This window comes from Eleutherodactylus coqui, chromosome 2 (assembly GCF_035609145.1).
Source record: "Eleutherodactylus coqui strain aEleCoq1 chromosome 2, aEleCoq1.hap1, whole genome shotgun sequence".
Lineage (NCBI taxonomy): Eukaryota > Metazoa > Chordata > Amphibia > Anura > Eleutherodactylidae > Eleutherodactylus > Eleutherodactylus coqui.
In genome coordinates, this window is record NC_089838.1 from 307,551,948 (window position 1) to 307,565,842 (window position 13,895).

General features: G+C 45.9%; 43 non-coding genes across 43 annotated transcripts; 23 read left to right on the forward strand and 20 right to left on the reverse strand.

The window, feature by feature from the left end:
* Window positions 1-59: 59 nt before the first annotated feature.
* TRNAE-CUC (transfer RNA glutamic acid (anticodon CUC)) lies at window positions 60-131 on the reverse strand. The gene has a single exon. It is a non-coding gene; the product is annotated as a tRNA-Glu (tRNA).
* Window positions 132-346: 215 nt separating this feature from the next.
* On the reverse strand, window positions 347-418 carry TRNAE-UUC (transfer RNA glutamic acid (anticodon UUC)). Its single transcript has one exon. It is a non-coding gene; the product is annotated as a tRNA-Glu (tRNA).
* A 152-nt stretch (window positions 419-570) lies between these two features.
* TRNAM-CAU (transfer RNA methionine (anticodon CAU)) lies at window positions 571-643 on the forward strand. The gene has a single exon. It is a non-coding gene; the product is annotated as a tRNA-Met (tRNA).
* Window positions 644-861: 218 nt separating this feature from the next.
* On the forward strand, window positions 862-934 carry TRNAR-ACG (transfer RNA arginine (anticodon ACG)). The gene has a single exon. It is a non-coding gene; the product is annotated as a tRNA-Arg (tRNA).
* An 8-nt stretch (window positions 935-942) lies between these two features.
* Window positions 943-1,014, forward strand: TRNAH-GUG (transfer RNA histidin (anticodon GUG)). The gene has a single exon. It is a non-coding gene; the product is annotated as a tRNA-His (tRNA).
* Window positions 1,015-1,427: 413 nt separating this feature from the next.
* TRNAE-UUC (transfer RNA glutamic acid (anticodon UUC)) lies at window positions 1,428-1,499 on the reverse strand. The gene has a single exon. It is a non-coding gene; the product is annotated as a tRNA-Glu (tRNA).
* Window positions 1,500-1,650: 151 nt separating this feature from the next.
* On the forward strand, window positions 1,651-1,723 carry TRNAM-CAU (transfer RNA methionine (anticodon CAU)). Its single transcript has one exon. It is a non-coding gene; the product is annotated as a tRNA-Met (tRNA).
* A 218-nt stretch (window positions 1,724-1,941) lies between these two features.
* TRNAR-ACG (transfer RNA arginine (anticodon ACG)) lies at window positions 1,942-2,014 on the forward strand. The gene has a single exon. It is a non-coding gene; the product is annotated as a tRNA-Arg (tRNA).
* A 195-nt stretch (window positions 2,015-2,209) lies between these two features.
* Window positions 2,210-2,281, reverse strand: TRNAE-CUC (transfer RNA glutamic acid (anticodon CUC)). The gene has a single exon. It is a non-coding gene; the product is annotated as a tRNA-Glu (tRNA).
* A 215-nt stretch (window positions 2,282-2,496) lies between these two features.
* Window positions 2,497-2,568, reverse strand: TRNAE-UUC (transfer RNA glutamic acid (anticodon UUC)). The gene has a single exon. It is a non-coding gene; the product is annotated as a tRNA-Glu (tRNA).
* Window positions 2,569-2,717: 149 nt separating this feature from the next.
* On the forward strand, window positions 2,718-2,790 carry TRNAM-CAU (transfer RNA methionine (anticodon CAU)). Its single transcript has one exon. It is a non-coding gene; the product is annotated as a tRNA-Met (tRNA).
* A 486-nt stretch (window positions 2,791-3,276) lies between these two features.
* Window positions 3,277-3,348, reverse strand: TRNAE-CUC (transfer RNA glutamic acid (anticodon CUC)). The gene has a single exon. It is a non-coding gene; the product is annotated as a tRNA-Glu (tRNA).
* Window positions 3,349-3,794: 446 nt separating this feature from the next.
* TRNAM-CAU (transfer RNA methionine (anticodon CAU)) lies at window positions 3,795-3,867 on the forward strand. Its single transcript has one exon. It is a non-coding gene; the product is annotated as a tRNA-Met (tRNA).
* Window positions 3,868-4,085: 218 nt separating this feature from the next.
* Window positions 4,086-4,158, forward strand: TRNAR-ACG (transfer RNA arginine (anticodon ACG)). Its single transcript has one exon. It is a non-coding gene; the product is annotated as a tRNA-Arg (tRNA).
* Window positions 4,159-4,364: 206 nt separating this feature from the next.
* Window positions 4,365-4,436, reverse strand: TRNAE-CUC (transfer RNA glutamic acid (anticodon CUC)). The gene has a single exon. It is a non-coding gene; the product is annotated as a tRNA-Glu (tRNA).
* Window positions 4,437-5,156: 720 nt separating this feature from the next.
* TRNAR-ACG (transfer RNA arginine (anticodon ACG)) lies at window positions 5,157-5,229 on the forward strand. Its single transcript has one exon. It is a non-coding gene; the product is annotated as a tRNA-Arg (tRNA).
* A 195-nt stretch (window positions 5,230-5,424) lies between these two features.
* On the reverse strand, window positions 5,425-5,496 carry TRNAE-CUC (transfer RNA glutamic acid (anticodon CUC)). Its single transcript has one exon. It is a non-coding gene; the product is annotated as a tRNA-Glu (tRNA).
* A 215-nt stretch (window positions 5,497-5,711) lies between these two features.
* On the reverse strand, window positions 5,712-5,783 carry TRNAE-UUC (transfer RNA glutamic acid (anticodon UUC)). Its single transcript has one exon. It is a non-coding gene; the product is annotated as a tRNA-Glu (tRNA).
* Window positions 5,784-5,932: 149 nt separating this feature from the next.
* Window positions 5,933-6,005, forward strand: TRNAM-CAU (transfer RNA methionine (anticodon CAU)). The gene has a single exon. It is a non-coding gene; the product is annotated as a tRNA-Met (tRNA).
* Window positions 6,006-6,491: 486 nt separating this feature from the next.
* On the reverse strand, window positions 6,492-6,563 carry TRNAE-CUC (transfer RNA glutamic acid (anticodon CUC)). The gene has a single exon. It is a non-coding gene; the product is annotated as a tRNA-Glu (tRNA).
* Window positions 6,564-6,778: 215 nt separating this feature from the next.
* On the reverse strand, window positions 6,779-6,850 carry TRNAE-UUC (transfer RNA glutamic acid (anticodon UUC)). The gene has a single exon. It is a non-coding gene; the product is annotated as a tRNA-Glu (tRNA).
* A 433-nt stretch (window positions 6,851-7,283) lies between these two features.
* TRNAR-ACG (transfer RNA arginine (anticodon ACG)) lies at window positions 7,284-7,356 on the forward strand. The gene has a single exon. It is a non-coding gene; the product is annotated as a tRNA-Arg (tRNA).
* A 206-nt stretch (window positions 7,357-7,562) lies between these two features.
* TRNAE-CUC (transfer RNA glutamic acid (anticodon CUC)) lies at window positions 7,563-7,634 on the reverse strand. Its single transcript has one exon. It is a non-coding gene; the product is annotated as a tRNA-Glu (tRNA).
* Window positions 7,635-8,075: 441 nt separating this feature from the next.
* TRNAM-CAU (transfer RNA methionine (anticodon CAU)) lies at window positions 8,076-8,148 on the forward strand. Its single transcript has one exon. It is a non-coding gene; the product is annotated as a tRNA-Met (tRNA).
* Window positions 8,149-8,366: 218 nt separating this feature from the next.
* TRNAR-ACG (transfer RNA arginine (anticodon ACG)) lies at window positions 8,367-8,439 on the forward strand. The gene has a single exon. It is a non-coding gene; the product is annotated as a tRNA-Arg (tRNA).
* Window positions 8,440-8,447: 8 nt separating this feature from the next.
* On the forward strand, window positions 8,448-8,519 carry TRNAH-GUG (transfer RNA histidin (anticodon GUG)). The gene has a single exon. It is a non-coding gene; the product is annotated as a tRNA-His (tRNA).
* Window positions 8,520-8,645: 126 nt separating this feature from the next.
* On the reverse strand, window positions 8,646-8,717 carry TRNAE-CUC (transfer RNA glutamic acid (anticodon CUC)). Its single transcript has one exon. It is a non-coding gene; the product is annotated as a tRNA-Glu (tRNA).
* Window positions 8,718-8,932: 215 nt separating this feature from the next.
* On the reverse strand, window positions 8,933-9,004 carry TRNAE-UUC (transfer RNA glutamic acid (anticodon UUC)). The gene has a single exon. It is a non-coding gene; the product is annotated as a tRNA-Glu (tRNA).
* A 435-nt stretch (window positions 9,005-9,439) lies between these two features.
* Window positions 9,440-9,512, forward strand: TRNAR-ACG (transfer RNA arginine (anticodon ACG)). The gene has a single exon. It is a non-coding gene; the product is annotated as a tRNA-Arg (tRNA).
* Window positions 9,513-9,520: 8 nt separating this feature from the next.
* TRNAH-GUG (transfer RNA histidin (anticodon GUG)) lies at window positions 9,521-9,592 on the forward strand. Its single transcript has one exon. It is a non-coding gene; the product is annotated as a tRNA-His (tRNA).
* A 126-nt stretch (window positions 9,593-9,718) lies between these two features.
* TRNAE-CUC (transfer RNA glutamic acid (anticodon CUC)) lies at window positions 9,719-9,790 on the reverse strand. Its single transcript has one exon. It is a non-coding gene; the product is annotated as a tRNA-Glu (tRNA).
* Window positions 9,791-10,219: 429 nt separating this feature from the next.
* TRNAM-CAU (transfer RNA methionine (anticodon CAU)) lies at window positions 10,220-10,292 on the forward strand. The gene has a single exon. It is a non-coding gene; the product is annotated as a tRNA-Met (tRNA).
* A 218-nt stretch (window positions 10,293-10,510) lies between these two features.
* TRNAR-ACG (transfer RNA arginine (anticodon ACG)) lies at window positions 10,511-10,583 on the forward strand. The gene has a single exon. It is a non-coding gene; the product is annotated as a tRNA-Arg (tRNA).
* A 206-nt stretch (window positions 10,584-10,789) lies between these two features.
* On the reverse strand, window positions 10,790-10,861 carry TRNAE-CUC (transfer RNA glutamic acid (anticodon CUC)). The gene has a single exon. It is a non-coding gene; the product is annotated as a tRNA-Glu (tRNA).
* Window positions 10,862-11,076: 215 nt separating this feature from the next.
* TRNAE-UUC (transfer RNA glutamic acid (anticodon UUC)) lies at window positions 11,077-11,148 on the reverse strand. Its single transcript has one exon. It is a non-coding gene; the product is annotated as a tRNA-Glu (tRNA).
* Window positions 11,149-11,584: 436 nt separating this feature from the next.
* TRNAR-ACG (transfer RNA arginine (anticodon ACG)) lies at window positions 11,585-11,657 on the forward strand. The gene has a single exon. It is a non-coding gene; the product is annotated as a tRNA-Arg (tRNA).
* Window positions 11,658-11,852: 195 nt separating this feature from the next.
* Window positions 11,853-11,924, reverse strand: TRNAE-CUC (transfer RNA glutamic acid (anticodon CUC)). The gene has a single exon. It is a non-coding gene; the product is annotated as a tRNA-Glu (tRNA).
* A 215-nt stretch (window positions 11,925-12,139) lies between these two features.
* Window positions 12,140-12,211, reverse strand: TRNAE-UUC (transfer RNA glutamic acid (anticodon UUC)). Its single transcript has one exon. It is a non-coding gene; the product is annotated as a tRNA-Glu (tRNA).
* Window positions 12,212-12,360: 149 nt separating this feature from the next.
* On the forward strand, window positions 12,361-12,433 carry TRNAM-CAU (transfer RNA methionine (anticodon CAU)). The gene has a single exon. It is a non-coding gene; the product is annotated as a tRNA-Met (tRNA).
* Window positions 12,434-12,651: 218 nt separating this feature from the next.
* Window positions 12,652-12,724, forward strand: TRNAR-ACG (transfer RNA arginine (anticodon ACG)). The gene has a single exon. It is a non-coding gene; the product is annotated as a tRNA-Arg (tRNA).
* An 8-nt stretch (window positions 12,725-12,732) lies between these two features.
* On the forward strand, window positions 12,733-12,804 carry TRNAH-GUG (transfer RNA histidin (anticodon GUG)). Its single transcript has one exon. It is a non-coding gene; the product is annotated as a tRNA-His (tRNA).
* A 413-nt stretch (window positions 12,805-13,217) lies between these two features.
* On the reverse strand, window positions 13,218-13,289 carry TRNAE-UUC (transfer RNA glutamic acid (anticodon UUC)). The gene has a single exon. It is a non-coding gene; the product is annotated as a tRNA-Glu (tRNA).
* Window positions 13,290-13,729: 440 nt separating this feature from the next.
* Window positions 13,730-13,802, forward strand: TRNAR-ACG (transfer RNA arginine (anticodon ACG)). Its single transcript has one exon. It is a non-coding gene; the product is annotated as a tRNA-Arg (tRNA).
* The last annotated feature ends 93 nt before the right edge of the window (window positions 13,803-13,895 follow it).

A 13,895-nucleotide genomic window follows, 5' to 3' on the forward strand; every position in this document is an offset into this window, starting at 1 on the left:
GAGCGCTATCTTAATTCAGAGGGTCTTTCGATGTAGTTGCAAGCTTAGGAAAATGCTCATTCCCATACCGGGAGTCGAACCCGGGCCGCCTGGGTGAGAACCAGGAATCCTAACCGCTAGACCATATGGGAACCGCTGAGACCCTTTTTCAGTAATAAGTAGAAAAAAAATCAGTTTCATGATTTGAAAACTCATTTTTAAGCATGGATGGCATCAACAACCACTTGCAAGTGGCCTCGTTAGCGCAGCATTTTTGGCTGCCAAGAGCATCTGCAAACTAAGCCGCTTAATTCTGCAAGAAAGGTGCAGGCCTTTGAATGCAGACACAAGCTTAGCAAAACACTCATTCCCATACCGGGAGTCGAACCCGGGCCGCCTGGGTGAAAACCAGGAATCCTAACCGCTAGACCATATGGGAAAAGTTGCTTTCACAGCTTGCTTTAAACTTTCCAATATATGTAGATATATACATGTACATATTAAAAAAAAAAAAAAAAAAAAAAAAAGAAGTTTTGTGCTTACAGAATTCCATCTTATCTCTGGACGGCAACAACCAATCACACGCAAGATGCCTCGTTAGCGCAGTAGGTAGCGCGTCAGTCTCATAATCTGAAGGTCGTGAGTTCGATCCTCACACGGGGCATGGATCTATCCTTGTTTTTTCCCTCCGCCTTAACTGGATAGGCACTGCTCTTTGCCATTCAATACCGAAACGATACTGGATAATATGGAAAGGTAGCAAACAAGGCAGAAGGGTTTTGGCTAGGGGCTAAAAGCAACCGTGTTGAGGTCTTTGAATATGGCTGCGAGCGTAGCAAAAGTCCAAAATGGGGAGCATGATTAGTGGCAACCTCTCACACAGGGCCAGTGGCGCAATGGATAACGCGTCTGACTACGGATCAGAAGATTGTAGGTTCGACTCCTACCTGGCTCGTGAATGTCGCCGTGATCGTATAGTGGTTAGTACTCTGCGTTGTGGCCGCAGCAACCCCGGTTCGAATCCGGGTCACGGCATTCTTGATGAAAAAGCAAAGGTGCTCTTGTAGACGGCAAGCCTGAATGATACTTTTATGAACTTTTTGAGCGCTATCTTAATTCAGAGGGTCTTTCGATGTAGTTGCAAGCTTAGGAAAATGCTCATTCCCATACCGGGAGTCGAGCCCGGGCCGCCTGGGTGAGAACCAGGAATCCTAACCGCTAGACCATATGGGAACCGCTGAGACCCTTTTTCAGTAATAAGTAGAAAAAAAATCAGTTTCATGATTTGAAAACTCATTTTTAAGCATGGATGGCATCAACAACCACTTGCAAGTGGCCTTGTTAGCGCAGCATTTTTGGCTGCCAAGAGCATCTGCAAACTAAGCCGCTTAATTCTGCAAGAAAGGTGCAGGCCTTTGAATGCAGGCACAAGCTTAGCAAAACACTCATTCCCATACCGGGAGTCGAACCCGGGCCGCCTGGGTGAAAACCAGGAATCCTAACCGCTAGACCATATGGGAAAAGTTGCTTTCACAGCTTGCTTTAAACTTTCCAATATATGTAGATATATACATGTACATATTAAAAAAAAAAAAAAAAAAAAAAAAGAAGTTTTGTGCTTACAGAATTCCATCTTATCTCTGGACGGCAACAACCAATCACACGCAAGATGCCTCGTTAGCGCAGTAGGTAGCGCGTCAGTCTCATAATCTGAAGGTCGTGAGTTCGATCCTCACACGGGGCATGGATCTATCCTTGTTTTTTCCCTCCACCTTAACTGGATAGGCACTGCTCTTTGCCATTCAATACCGAAACGATACTGGATAATATGGAAAGGTAGCAAACAAGGCAGAAGGGTTTTGGCTAGGGGCTAAAAGCAACCGTGTTGAGGTCTTTGAATATGGCTGCGAGCGTAGCAAAAGTCCAAAATGGGGAGCATGATTAGTGGCAACCTCTCACACAGGGCCAGTGGCGCAATGGATAACGCGTCTGACTACGGATCAGAAGATTGTAGGTTCGACTCCTACCTGGCTCGTGAATGTCGCCGTGATCGTATAGTGGTTAGTACTCTGCGTTGTGGCCGCAGCGAATCCGGGTCACAGCATTCTTGATGAAAAAGCAAAGGTGCTCTTGTAGACGGCAAGCCTGAATGATACTTTTATGAACTTTTTGAGCGCTATCTTAATTCAGAGGGTCTTTCGATGTAGTTGCAAGCTTAGGAAAATGCTCATTCCCATACCGGGAGTCGAACCCGGGCCGCCTGGGTGAGAACCAGGAATCCTAACCGCTAGACCATATGGGAACCGCTGAGACCCTTTTTCAGTAATAAGTAGAAAAAAAATCAGTTTCATGATTTGAAAACTCATTTTTAAGCATGGATGGCATCAACAACCACTTGCAAGTGGCCTCGTTAGCGCAGCATTTTTGGCTGCCAAGAGCATCTGCAAACTAAGCCGCTTAATTCTGCAAGAAAGGTGCAGGCCTTTGAATGCAGGCACAAGCTTAGCAAAACACTCATTCCCATACCGGGAGTCGAACCCGGGCCGCCTGGGTGAAAACCAGGAATCCTAACCGCTAGACCATATGGGAAAAGTTGCTTTCACAGCTTGCTTTAAACTTTCCAATATATGTAGATATATACATGTACATATTAAAAAAAAAAAAAAAAAAAAAAGAAGTTTTGTGCTTACAGAATTCCATCTTATCTCTGGACGGCAACAACCAATCACACGCAAGATGCCTCGTTAGCGCAGTAGGTAGCGCGTCAGTCTCATAATCTGAAGGTCGTGAGTTCGATCCTCACACGGGGCATGGATCTATCCTTGTTTTTTCCCTCCGCCTTAACTGGATAGGCACTGCTCTTTGCCATTCAATACCGAAACGATACTGGATAATATGGAAAGGTAGCAAACAAGGCAGAAGGGTTTTGGCTAGGGGCTAAAAGCAACCGTGTTGAGGTCTTTGAATATGGCTGCGAGCGTAGCAAAAGTCCAAAATGGGGAGCATGATTAGTGGCAACCTCTCACACAGGGCCAGTGGCGCAATGGATAACGTGTCTGACTACGGATCAGAAGATTGTAGGTTCGACTCCTACCTGGCTCGTGAATGTCGCCGTGATCGTATAGTGGTTAGTACTCTGCGTTGTGGCCGCAGCGAATCCGGGTCACAGCATTCTTGATGAAAAAGCAAAGGTGCTCTTGTAGACGGCAAGCCTGAATGATACTTTTATGAACTTTTTGAGCGCTATCTTAATTCAGAGGGTCTTTCGATGTAGTTGCAAGCTTAGGAAAATGCTCATTCCCATACCGGGAGTCGAACCCGGGCCGCCTGGGTGAGAACCAGGAATCCTAACCGCTAGACCATATGGGAACCGCTGAGACCCGTTTTCAGTAATAAGTAGAAAAAAAATCAGTTTCATGATTTGAAAACTCATTTTTAAGCATGGATGGCATCAACAACCACTTGCAAGTGGCCTCGTTAGCGCAGCATTTTTGGCTGCCAAGAGCATCTGCAAACTAAGCCGCTTAATTCTGCAAGAAAGGTGCAGGCCTTTGAATGCAGGCACAAGCTTAGCAAAACACTCATTCCCATACCGGGAGTCGAACCCGGGCCGCCTGGGTGAAAACCAGGAATCCTAACCGCTAGACCATATGAGAAAAGTTGCTTTCACAGCTTGCTTTAAACTTTCCAATATATGTAGATATATACATGTACATATTAAAAAAAAAAAAAAAAAAAAAAAAAAAAAAAAGAAGTTTTGTGCTTACAGAATTCCATCTTATCTCTGGACGGCAACAACCAATCACATGCAAGATGCCTCGTTAGCGCAGTAGGTAGCGCGTCAGTCTCATAATCTGAAGGTCGTGAGTTCGATCCTCACACGGGGCATGGATCTATCCTTGTTTTTTCCCTCCGCCTTAACTGGATAGGCACTGCTCTTTGCCATTCAATACCGAAACGATACTGGATAATATGGAAAGGTAGCAAACAAGGCAGAAGGGTTTTGGCTAGGGGCTAAAAGCAACCGTGTTGAGGTCTTTGAATATGGCTGCGAGCGTAGCAAAAGTCCAAAATGGGGAGCATGATTAGTGGCAACCTCTCACACAGGGCCAGTGGCGCAATGGATAACGCGTCTGACTACGGATCAGAAGATTGTAGGTTCGACTCCTACCTGGCTCGTGAATGTCGCCGTGATCGTATAGTGGTTAGTACTCTGTGTTGTGGCCGCAGCAACCCCGGTTCGAATCCGGGTCACGGCATTCTTGATGAAAAAGCAAAGGTGCTCTTGTAGACGGCAAGCCTGAATGATACTTTTATGAACTTTTTGAGCGCTATCTTAATTCAGAGGGTCTTTCGATGTAGTTGCAAGCTTAGGAAAATGCTCATTCCCATACCGGGAGTCGAACCCGGGCCGCCTGGGTGAGAACCAGGAATCCTAACCGCTAGACCATATGGGAACCGCTGAGACCCTTTTTCAGTAATAAGTAGAAAAAAAATCAGTTTCATGATTTGAAAACTCATTTTTAAGCATGGATGGCATCAACAACCACTTGCAAGTGGCCTCGTTAGCGCAGCATTTTTGGCTGCCAAGAGCATCTGCAAACTAAGCCGCTTAATTCTGCAAGAAAGGTGCAGGCCTTTGAATGCAGGCACAAGCTTAGCAAAACACTCATTGCCATACCGGGAGTCGAACCCGGGCCGCCTGGGTGAAAACCAGGAATCCTAACCGCTAGACCATATGGGAAAAGTTGCTTTCACAGCTTGCTTTAAACTTTCCAATATATGTAGATATATACATGTACATATTAAAAAAAAAAAAAAAGAAGTTTTGTGCTTACAGAATTCCATCTTATCTCTGGACGGCAACAACCAATCACACGCAAGATGCCTCGTTAGCGCAGTAGGTAGCGAGTCAGTCTCATAATCTGAAGGTCGTGAGTTCGATCCTCACACGGGGCATGGATCTATCCTTGTTTTTTCCCTCCGCCTTAACTGGATAGGCACTGCTCTTTGCCATTCAATACCGAAACGATACTGGATAATATGGAAAGGTAGCAAACAAGGCAGAAGGGTTTTGGCTAGGGGCTAAAAGCAACCGTGTTGAGGTCTTTGAATATGGCTGCGAGCGTAGCAAAAGTCCAAAATGGGGAGCATGATTAGTGGCAACCTCTCACACAGGGCCAGTGGCGCAATGGATAACGCGTCTGACTACGGATCAGAAGATTGTAGGTTCGACTCCTACCTGGCTCGTGAATGTCGCCGTGATCGTATAGTGGTTAGTACTCTGCGTTGTGGCCGCAGCGAATCCGGGTCACAGCATTCTTGATGAAAAAGCAAAGGTGCTCTTGTAGACGGCAAGCCTGAATGATACTTTTATGAACTTTTTGAGCGCTATCTTAATTCAGAGGGTCTTTCGATGTAGTTGCAAGCTTAGGAAAATGCTCATTCCCATACCGGGAGTCGAACCCGGGCCGCCTGGGTGAGAACCAGGAATCCTAACCGCTAGACCATATGGGAACCGCTGAGACCCTTTTTCAGTAATAAGTAGAAAAAAAATCAGTTTCATGATTTGAAAACTCATTTTTAAGCATGGATGGCATCAACAACCACTTGCAAGTGGCCTCGTTAGCGCAGCATTTTTGGCTGCCAAGAGCATCTGCAAACTAAGCCGCTTAATTCTGCAAGAAAGGTGCAGGCCTTTGAATGCAGGCACAAGCTTAGCAAAACACTCATTCCCATACCGGGAGTCGAACCCGGGCCGCCTGGGTGAAAACCAGGAATCCTAACCGCTAGACCATATGGGAAAAGTTGCTTTCACAGCTTGCTTTAAACTTTCCAATATATGTAGATATATACATGTACATATTAAAAAAAAAAAAAAAAAAAAAAGAAGTTTTGTGCTTACAGAATTCCATCTTATCTCTGGACGGCAACAACCAATCACACGCAAGATGCCTCGTTAGCGCAGTAGGTAGCGCGTCAGTCTCATAATCTGAAGGTCGTGAGTTCGATCCTCACACGGGGCATGGATCTATCCTTGTTTTTTCCCTCCGCCTTAACTGGATAGGCACTGCTCTTTGCCATTCAATACCGAAACGATACTGGATAATATGGAAAGGTAGCAAACAAGGCAGAAGGGTTTTGGCTAGGGGCTAAAAGCAACCGTGTTGAGGTCTTTGAATATGGCTGCGAGCGTAGCAAAAGTCCAAAATGGGGAGCATGATTAGTGGCAACCTCTCACACAGGGCCAGTGGCGCAATGGATAACGTGTCTGACTACGGATCAGAAGATTGTAGGTTCGACTCCTACCTGGCTCGTGAATGTCGCCGTGATCGTATAGTGGTTAGTACTCTGCGTTGTGGCCGCAGCGAATCCGGGTCACAGCATTCTTGATGAAAAAGCAAAGGTGCTCTTGTAGACGGCAAGCCTGAATGATACTTTTATGAACTTTTTGAGCGCTATCTTAATTCAGAGGGTCTTTCGATGTAGTTGCAAGCTTAGGAAAATGCTCATTCCCATACCGGGAGTCGAACCCGGGCCGCCTGGGTGAGAACCAGGAATCCTAACCGCTAGACCATATGGGAACCGCTGAGACCCTTTTTCAGTAATAAGTAGAAAAAAAATCAGTTTCATGATTTGAAAACTCATTTTTAAGCATGGATGGCATCAACAACCACTTGCAAGTGGCCTTGTTAGCGCAGCATTTTTGGCTGCCAAGAGCATCTGCAAACTAAGCCGCTTAATTCTGCAAGAAAGGTGCAGGCCTTTGAATGCAGGCACAAGCTTAGCAAAACACTCATTCCCATACCGGGAGTCGAACCCGGGCCGCCTGGGTGAAAACCAGGAATCCTAACCGCTAGACCATATGGGAAAAGTTGCTTTCACAGCTTGCTTTAAACTTTCCAATATATGTAGATATATACATGTACATATTAAAAAAAAAAAAAAAGAAGTTTTGTGCTTACAGAATTCCATCTTATCTCTGGACGGCAACAACCAATCACACGCAAGATGCCTTGTTAGCGCAGTAGGTAGCGCGTCAGTCTCATAATCTGAAGGTCGTGAGTTCGATCCTCACACGGGGCATGGATCTATCCTTGTTTTTTCCCTCCGCCTTAACTGGATAGGCACTGCTCTTTGCCATTCAATACCGAAACGATACTGGATAATATGGAAAGGTAGCAAACAAGGCAGAAGGGTTTTGGCTAGGGGCTAAAAGCAACCGTGTTGAGGTCTTTGAATATGGCTGCGAGCGTAGCAAAAGTCCAAAATTGGGAGCATGATTAGTGGCAACCTCTCACACAGGGCCAGTGGCGCAATGGATAACGCGTCTGACTACGGATCAGAAGATTGTAGGTTCGACTCCTACCTGGCTCGTGAATGTCGCCGTGATCGTATAGTGGTTAGTACTCTGCGTTGTGGCCGCAGCAACCACGGTTCGAATCCGGGTCACGGCATTCTTGATGAAAAAGCAAAGGTGCTCTTGTAGACGGCAAGCCTGAATGATACTTTTATGAACTTTTTGAGCGCTATCTTAATTCAGAGGGTCTTTCGATGTAGTTGCAAGCTTAGGAAAATGCTCATTCCCATACCGGGAGTCGAACCCGGGCCGCCTGGGTGAGAACCAGGAATCCTAACCGCTAGACCATATGGGAACCGCTGAGACCCTTTTTCAGTAATAAGTAGAAAAAAAATCAGTTTCATGATTTGAAAACTCATTTTTAAGCATGGATGGCATCAACAACCACTTGCAAGTGGCCTCGTTAGCGCAGCATTTTTGGCTGCCAAGAGCATCTGCAAACTAAGCCGCTTAATTCTGCAAGAAAGGTGCAGGCCTTTGAATGCAGGCACAAGCTTAGCAAAACACTCATTCCCATACCGGGAGTCGAACCCGGGCCGCCTGGGTGAAAACCAGGAATCCTAACCGCTAGACCATATGAGAAAAGTTGCTTTCACAGCTTGCTTTAAACTTTCCAATATATGTAGATATATACATGTACATATTAAAAAAAAAAAAAAAAAAAAAAAAAAAGAAGTTTTGTGCTTACAGAATTCCATCTTATCTCTGGACGGCAACAACCAATCACATGCAAGATGCCTCGTTAGCGCAGTAGGTAGCGCGTCAGTCTCATAATCTGAAGGTCGTGAGTTCGATCCTCACACGGGGCATGGATCTATCCTTGTTTTTTCCCTCCGCCTTAACTGGATAGGCACTGCTCTTTGCCATTCAATACCGAAACGATACTGGATAATATGGAAAGGTAGCAAACAAGGCAGAAGGGTTTTGGCTAGGGGCTAAAAGCAACCGTGTTGAGGTCTTTGAATATGGCTGCGAGCGTAGCAAAAGTCCAAAATGGGGAGCATGATTAGTGGCAACCTCTCACACAGGGCCAGTGGCGCAATGGATAACGCGTCTGACTACGGATCAGAAGATTGTAGGTTCGACTCCTACCTGGCTCGTGAATGTCGCCGTGATCGTATAGTGGTTAGTACTCTGCGTTGTGGCCGCAGCAACCCCGGTTCGAATCCGGGTCACGGCATTCTTGATGAAAAAGCAAAGGTGCTCTTGTAGACGGCAAGCCTGAATGATACTTTTATGAACTTTTTGAGCGCTATCTTAATTCAGAGGGTCTTTCGATGTAGTTGCAAGCTTAGGAAAATGCTCATTCCCATACCGGGAGTCGAACCCGGGCCGCCTGGGTGAGAACCAGGAATCCTAACCGCTAGACCATATGGGAACCGCTGAGACCCTTTTTCAGTAATAAGTAGAAAAAAAATCAGTTTCATGATTTGAAAACTCATTTTTAAGCATGGATGGCATCAACAACCACTTGCAAGTGGCCTCGTTAGCGCAGCATTTTTGGCTGCCAAGAGCATCTGCAAACTAAGCCGCTTAATTCTGCAAGAAAGGTGCAGGCCTTTGAATGCAGGCACAAGCTTAGCAAAACACTCATTCCCATACCGGGAGTCGAACCCGGGCCGCCTGGGTGAAAACCAGGAATCCTAACCGCTAGACCATATGGGAAAAGTTGCTTTCACAGCTTGCTTTAAACTTTCCAATATATGTAGATATATACATGTACATATTAAAAAAAAAAAAAAAAAGAAGTTTTGTGCTTACAGAATTCCATCTTATCTCTGGACGGCAACAACCAATCACACGCAAGATGCCTCGTTAGCGCAGTAGGAAGCGCGTCAGTCTCATAATCTGAAGGTCGTGAGTTCGATCCTCACACGGGGCATGGATCTATCCTTGTTTTTTCCCTCCGCCTTAACTGGATAGGCACTGCTCTTTGCCATTCAATACCGAAACGATACTGGATAATATGGAAAGGTAGCAAACAAGGCAGAAGGGTTTTGGCTAGGGGCTAAAAGCAACCGTGTTGAGGTCTTTGAATATGGCTGCGAGCGTAGCAAAAGTCCAAAATGGGGAGCATGATTAGTGGCAACCTCTCACACAGGGCCAGTGGCGCAATGGATAACGCGTCTGACTACGGATCAGAAGATTGTAGGTTCGACTCCTACCTGGCTCGTGAATGTCGCCGTGATCGTATAGTGGTTAGTACTCTGCGTTGTGGCCGCAGCAACCCCGGTTCGAATCCGGGTCACGGCATTCTTGATGAAAAAGCAAAGGTGCTCTTGTAGACGGCAAGCCTGAATGATACTTTTATGAACTTTTTGAGCGCTATCTTAATTCAGAGGGTCTTTCGATGTAGTTGCAAGCTTAGGAAAATGCTCATTCCCATACCGGGAGTCGAACCCGGGCCGCCTGGGTGAGAACCAGGAATCCTAACCGCTAGACCATATGGGAACCGCTGAGACCCTTTTTCAGTAATAAGTAGAAAAAAAATCAGTTTCATGATTTGAAAACTCATTTTTAAGCATGGATGGCATCAACAACCACTTGCAAGTGGCCTCGTTAGCGCAGCATTTTTGGCTGCCAAGAGCATCTGCAAACTAAGCCGCTTAATTCTGCAAGAAAGGTGCAGGCCTTTGAATGCAGGCACAAGCTTAGCAAAACACTCATTCCCATCCCGGGAGTCGAACCCGGGCCGCCTGGGTGAAAACCAGGAATCCTAACCGCTAGACCATATGGGAAAAGTTGCTTTCACAGCTTGCTTTAAACTTTCCAATATATGTAGATATATACATGTACATATTAAAAAAAAAAAAAAAGAAGTTTTGTGCTTACAGAATTCCATCTTATCTCTGGACGGCAACAACCAATCACATGCAAGATGCCTCGTTAGCGCAGTAGGTAGCGCGTCAGTCTCATAATCTGAAGGTCGTGAGTTCGATCCTCACACGGGGCATGGATCTATCCTTGTTTTTTCCCTCCGCCTTAACTGGATAGGCACTGCTCTTTGCCATTCAATACCGAAACGATACTGGATAATATGGAAAGGTAGCAAACAAGGCAGAAGGGTTTTGGCTAGGGGCTAAAAGCAACCGTGTTGAGGTATTTGAATATGGCTGCGAGCGTAGCAAAAGTCCAAAATGGGGAGCATGATTAGTGGCAACCTCTCACACAGGGCCAGTGGCGCAATGGATAACGCGTCTGACTACGGATCAGAAGATTGTAGGTTCGACTCCTACCTGGCTCGTGAATGTCGCCGTGATCGTATAGTGGTTAGTACTCTGCGTTGTGGCCGCAGCAACCCCGGTTCGAATCTGGGTCACGGCATTCTTGATGAAAAAGCAAAGGTGCTCTTGTAGACGGCAAGCCTGAATGATACTTTTATGAACTTTTTGAGCGCTATCTTAATTCAGAGGGTCTTTCGATGTAGTTGCAAGCTTAGGAAAATGCTCATTCCCATACCGGGAGTCGAACCCGGGCCGCCTGGGTGAGAACCAGGAATCCTAACCGCTAGACCATATGGGAACCGCTGAGACCCTTTTTCAGTAATAAGTAGAAAAAAAATCAGTTTCATGATTTGAAAACTCATTTTTAAGCATGGATGGCATCAACAACCACTTGCAAGTGGCCTCGTTAGCGCAGCATTTTTGGCTGCCAAGAGCATCTGCAAACTAAGCCGCTTAATTCTGCAAGAAAGGTGCAGGCCTTTGAATGCAGGCACAAGCTTAGCAAAACACTCATTCCCATACCGGGAGTCGAACCCGGGCCGCCTGGGTGAAAACCAGGAATCCTAACCGCTAGACCATATGGGAAAAGTTGCTTTCACAGCTTGCTTTAAACTTTCCAATATATGTAGATATATACATGTACATATTAAAAAAAAAAAAAAAAAAGAAGTTTTGTGCTTACAGAATTCCATCTTATCTCTGGACGGCAACAACCAATCACACGCAAGATGCCTCGTTAGCGCAGTAGGTAGCGAGTCAGTCTCATAATCTGAAGGTCGTGAGTTCGATCCTCACACGGGGCATGGATCTATCCTTGTTTTTTCCCTCCGCCTTAACTGGATAGGCACTGCTCTTTGCCATTCAATACCGAAACGATACTGGATAATATGGAAAGGTAGCAAACAAGGCAGAAGGGTTTTGGCTAGGGGCTAAAAGCAACCGTGTTGAGGTCTTTGAATATGGCTGCGAGCGTAGCAAAAGTCCAAAATGGGGAGCATGATTAGTGGCAACCTCTCACACAGGGCCAGTGGCGCAATGGATAACGCGTCTGACTACGGATCAGAAGATTGTAGGTTCGACTCCTACCTGGCTCGTGAATGTCGCCGTGATCGTATAGTGGTTAGTACTCTGCGTTGTGGCCGCAGCGAATCTGGGTCACAGCATTCTTGATGAAAAAGCAAAGGTGCTCTTGTAGACGGCAAGCCTGAATGATACTTTTATGAACTTTTTGAGCGCTATCTTAATTCAGAGGGTCTTTCGATGTAGTTGCAAGCTTAGGAAAATGCTCATTCCCATACCGGGAGTCGAACCCGGGCCGCCTGGGTGAGAACCAGGAATCCTAACCGCTAGACCATATGGGAACCGCTGAGACCCTTTTTCAGTAATAAGTAGAAAAAAAATCAGTTTCATGATTTGGAAACTCATTTTTAAGCATGGATGGCATCAACAACCACTTGCAAGTGGCCTCGTTAGCGCAGCATTTTTGGCTGCCAAGAGCATCTGCAAACTAAGCCGCTTAATTCTGCAAGAAAGGTGCAGGCCTTTGAATGCAGGCACAAGCTTAGCAAAACACTCATTCCCATACCGGGAGTCGAACCCGGGCCGCCTGGGTGAAAACCAGGAATCCTTACCGCTAGACCATATGGGAAAAGTTGCTTTCACAGCTTGCTTTAAACTTTCCAATATATGTAGATATATACATGTACATATTAAAAAAAAAAAAAAAAAAAAAAGAAGTTTTGTGCTTACAGAATTCCATCTTATCTCTGGACGGCAACAACCAATCACACGCAAGATGCCTCGTTAGCGCAGTAGGTAGCGCGTCAGTCTCATAATCTGAAGGTCGTGAGTTCGATCCTCACACGGGGCATGGATCTATCCTTGTTTTTTCCCTCCGCCTTAACTGGATAGGCACTGCTCTTTGCCATTCAATACCGAAACGATACTGGATAATATGGAAAGGTAGCAAACAAGGCAGAAGGGTTTTGGCTAGGGGCTAAAAGCAACCGTGTTGAGGTCTTTGAATATGGCTGCGAGCGTAGCAAAAGTCCAAAATGGGGAGCATGATTAGTGGCAACCTCTCACACAGGGCCAGTGGCGCAATGGATAACGCGTCTGACTACGGATCAGAAGATTGTAGGTTCGACTCCTACCTGGCTCGTGAATGTCGCCGTGATCGTATAGTGGTTAGTACTCTGCGTTGTGGCCGCAGCAACCCCGGTTCGAATCCGGGTCACGGCATTCTTGATGAAAAAGCAAAGGTGCTCTTGTAGACGGCAAGCCTGAATGATACTTTTATGAACTTTTTGAGCGCTATCTTAATTCAGAGGGTCTTTCGATGTAGTTGCAAGCTTAGGAAAATGCTCATTCCCATACCGGGAGTCGAACCCAGGCCGCCTGGGTGAGAACCAGGAATCCTAACCGCTAGACCATATGGGAACCGCTGAGACCCTTTTTCAGTAATAAGTAGAAAAAAAATCAGTTTCATGATTTGAAAACTCATTTTTAAGCATGGATGGCATCAACAACCACTTGCAAGTGGCCTCGTTAGCGCAGCATTTTTGGCTGCCAAGAGCATCTGCAAACTAAGCCGCTTAATTCTGCAAGAAAGGTGCAGGCCTTTGAATGCAGGCACAAGCTTAGCAAAACACTCATTCCCATACCGGGAGTCGAACCCGGGCCGCCTGGGTGAAAACCAGGAATCCTAACCGCTAGACCATATGGGAAAAGTTGCTTTCACAGCTTGCTTTAAACTTTCCAATATATGTAGATATATACATGTACATATTAAAAAAAAAAAAAAAAAAAAAAGAAGTTTTGTGCTTACAGAATTCCATCTTATCTCTGGACGGCAACAACCAATCACACGCAAGATGCCTCGTTAGCGCAGTAGGTAGCGAGTCAGTCTCATAATCTGAAGGTCGTGAGTTCGATCCTCACACGGGGCATGGATCTATCCTTGTTTTTTCCCTCCGCCTTAACTGGATAGGCACTGCTCTTTGCCATTCAATACCGAAACGATACTGGATAATATGGAAAGGTAGCAAACAAGGCAGAAGGGTTTTGGCTAGGGGCTAAAAGCAACCGTGTTGAGGTCTTTGAATATGGCTGCGAGCGTAGCAAAAGTCCAAAATGGGGAGCATGATTAGTGGCAACCTCTCACACAGGGCCAGTGGCGCAATGGATAACGCGTCTGACTACGGATCAGAAGATTGTAGGTTCGACTCCTACCTGGCTCGTGAATGTCGCCGTGATCGTATAGTGGTTAGTACTCTGCGTTGTGGCCGCAGCAACCCAGGTTCGAATCCGGGTCACGGCATTCTTGATGAAAA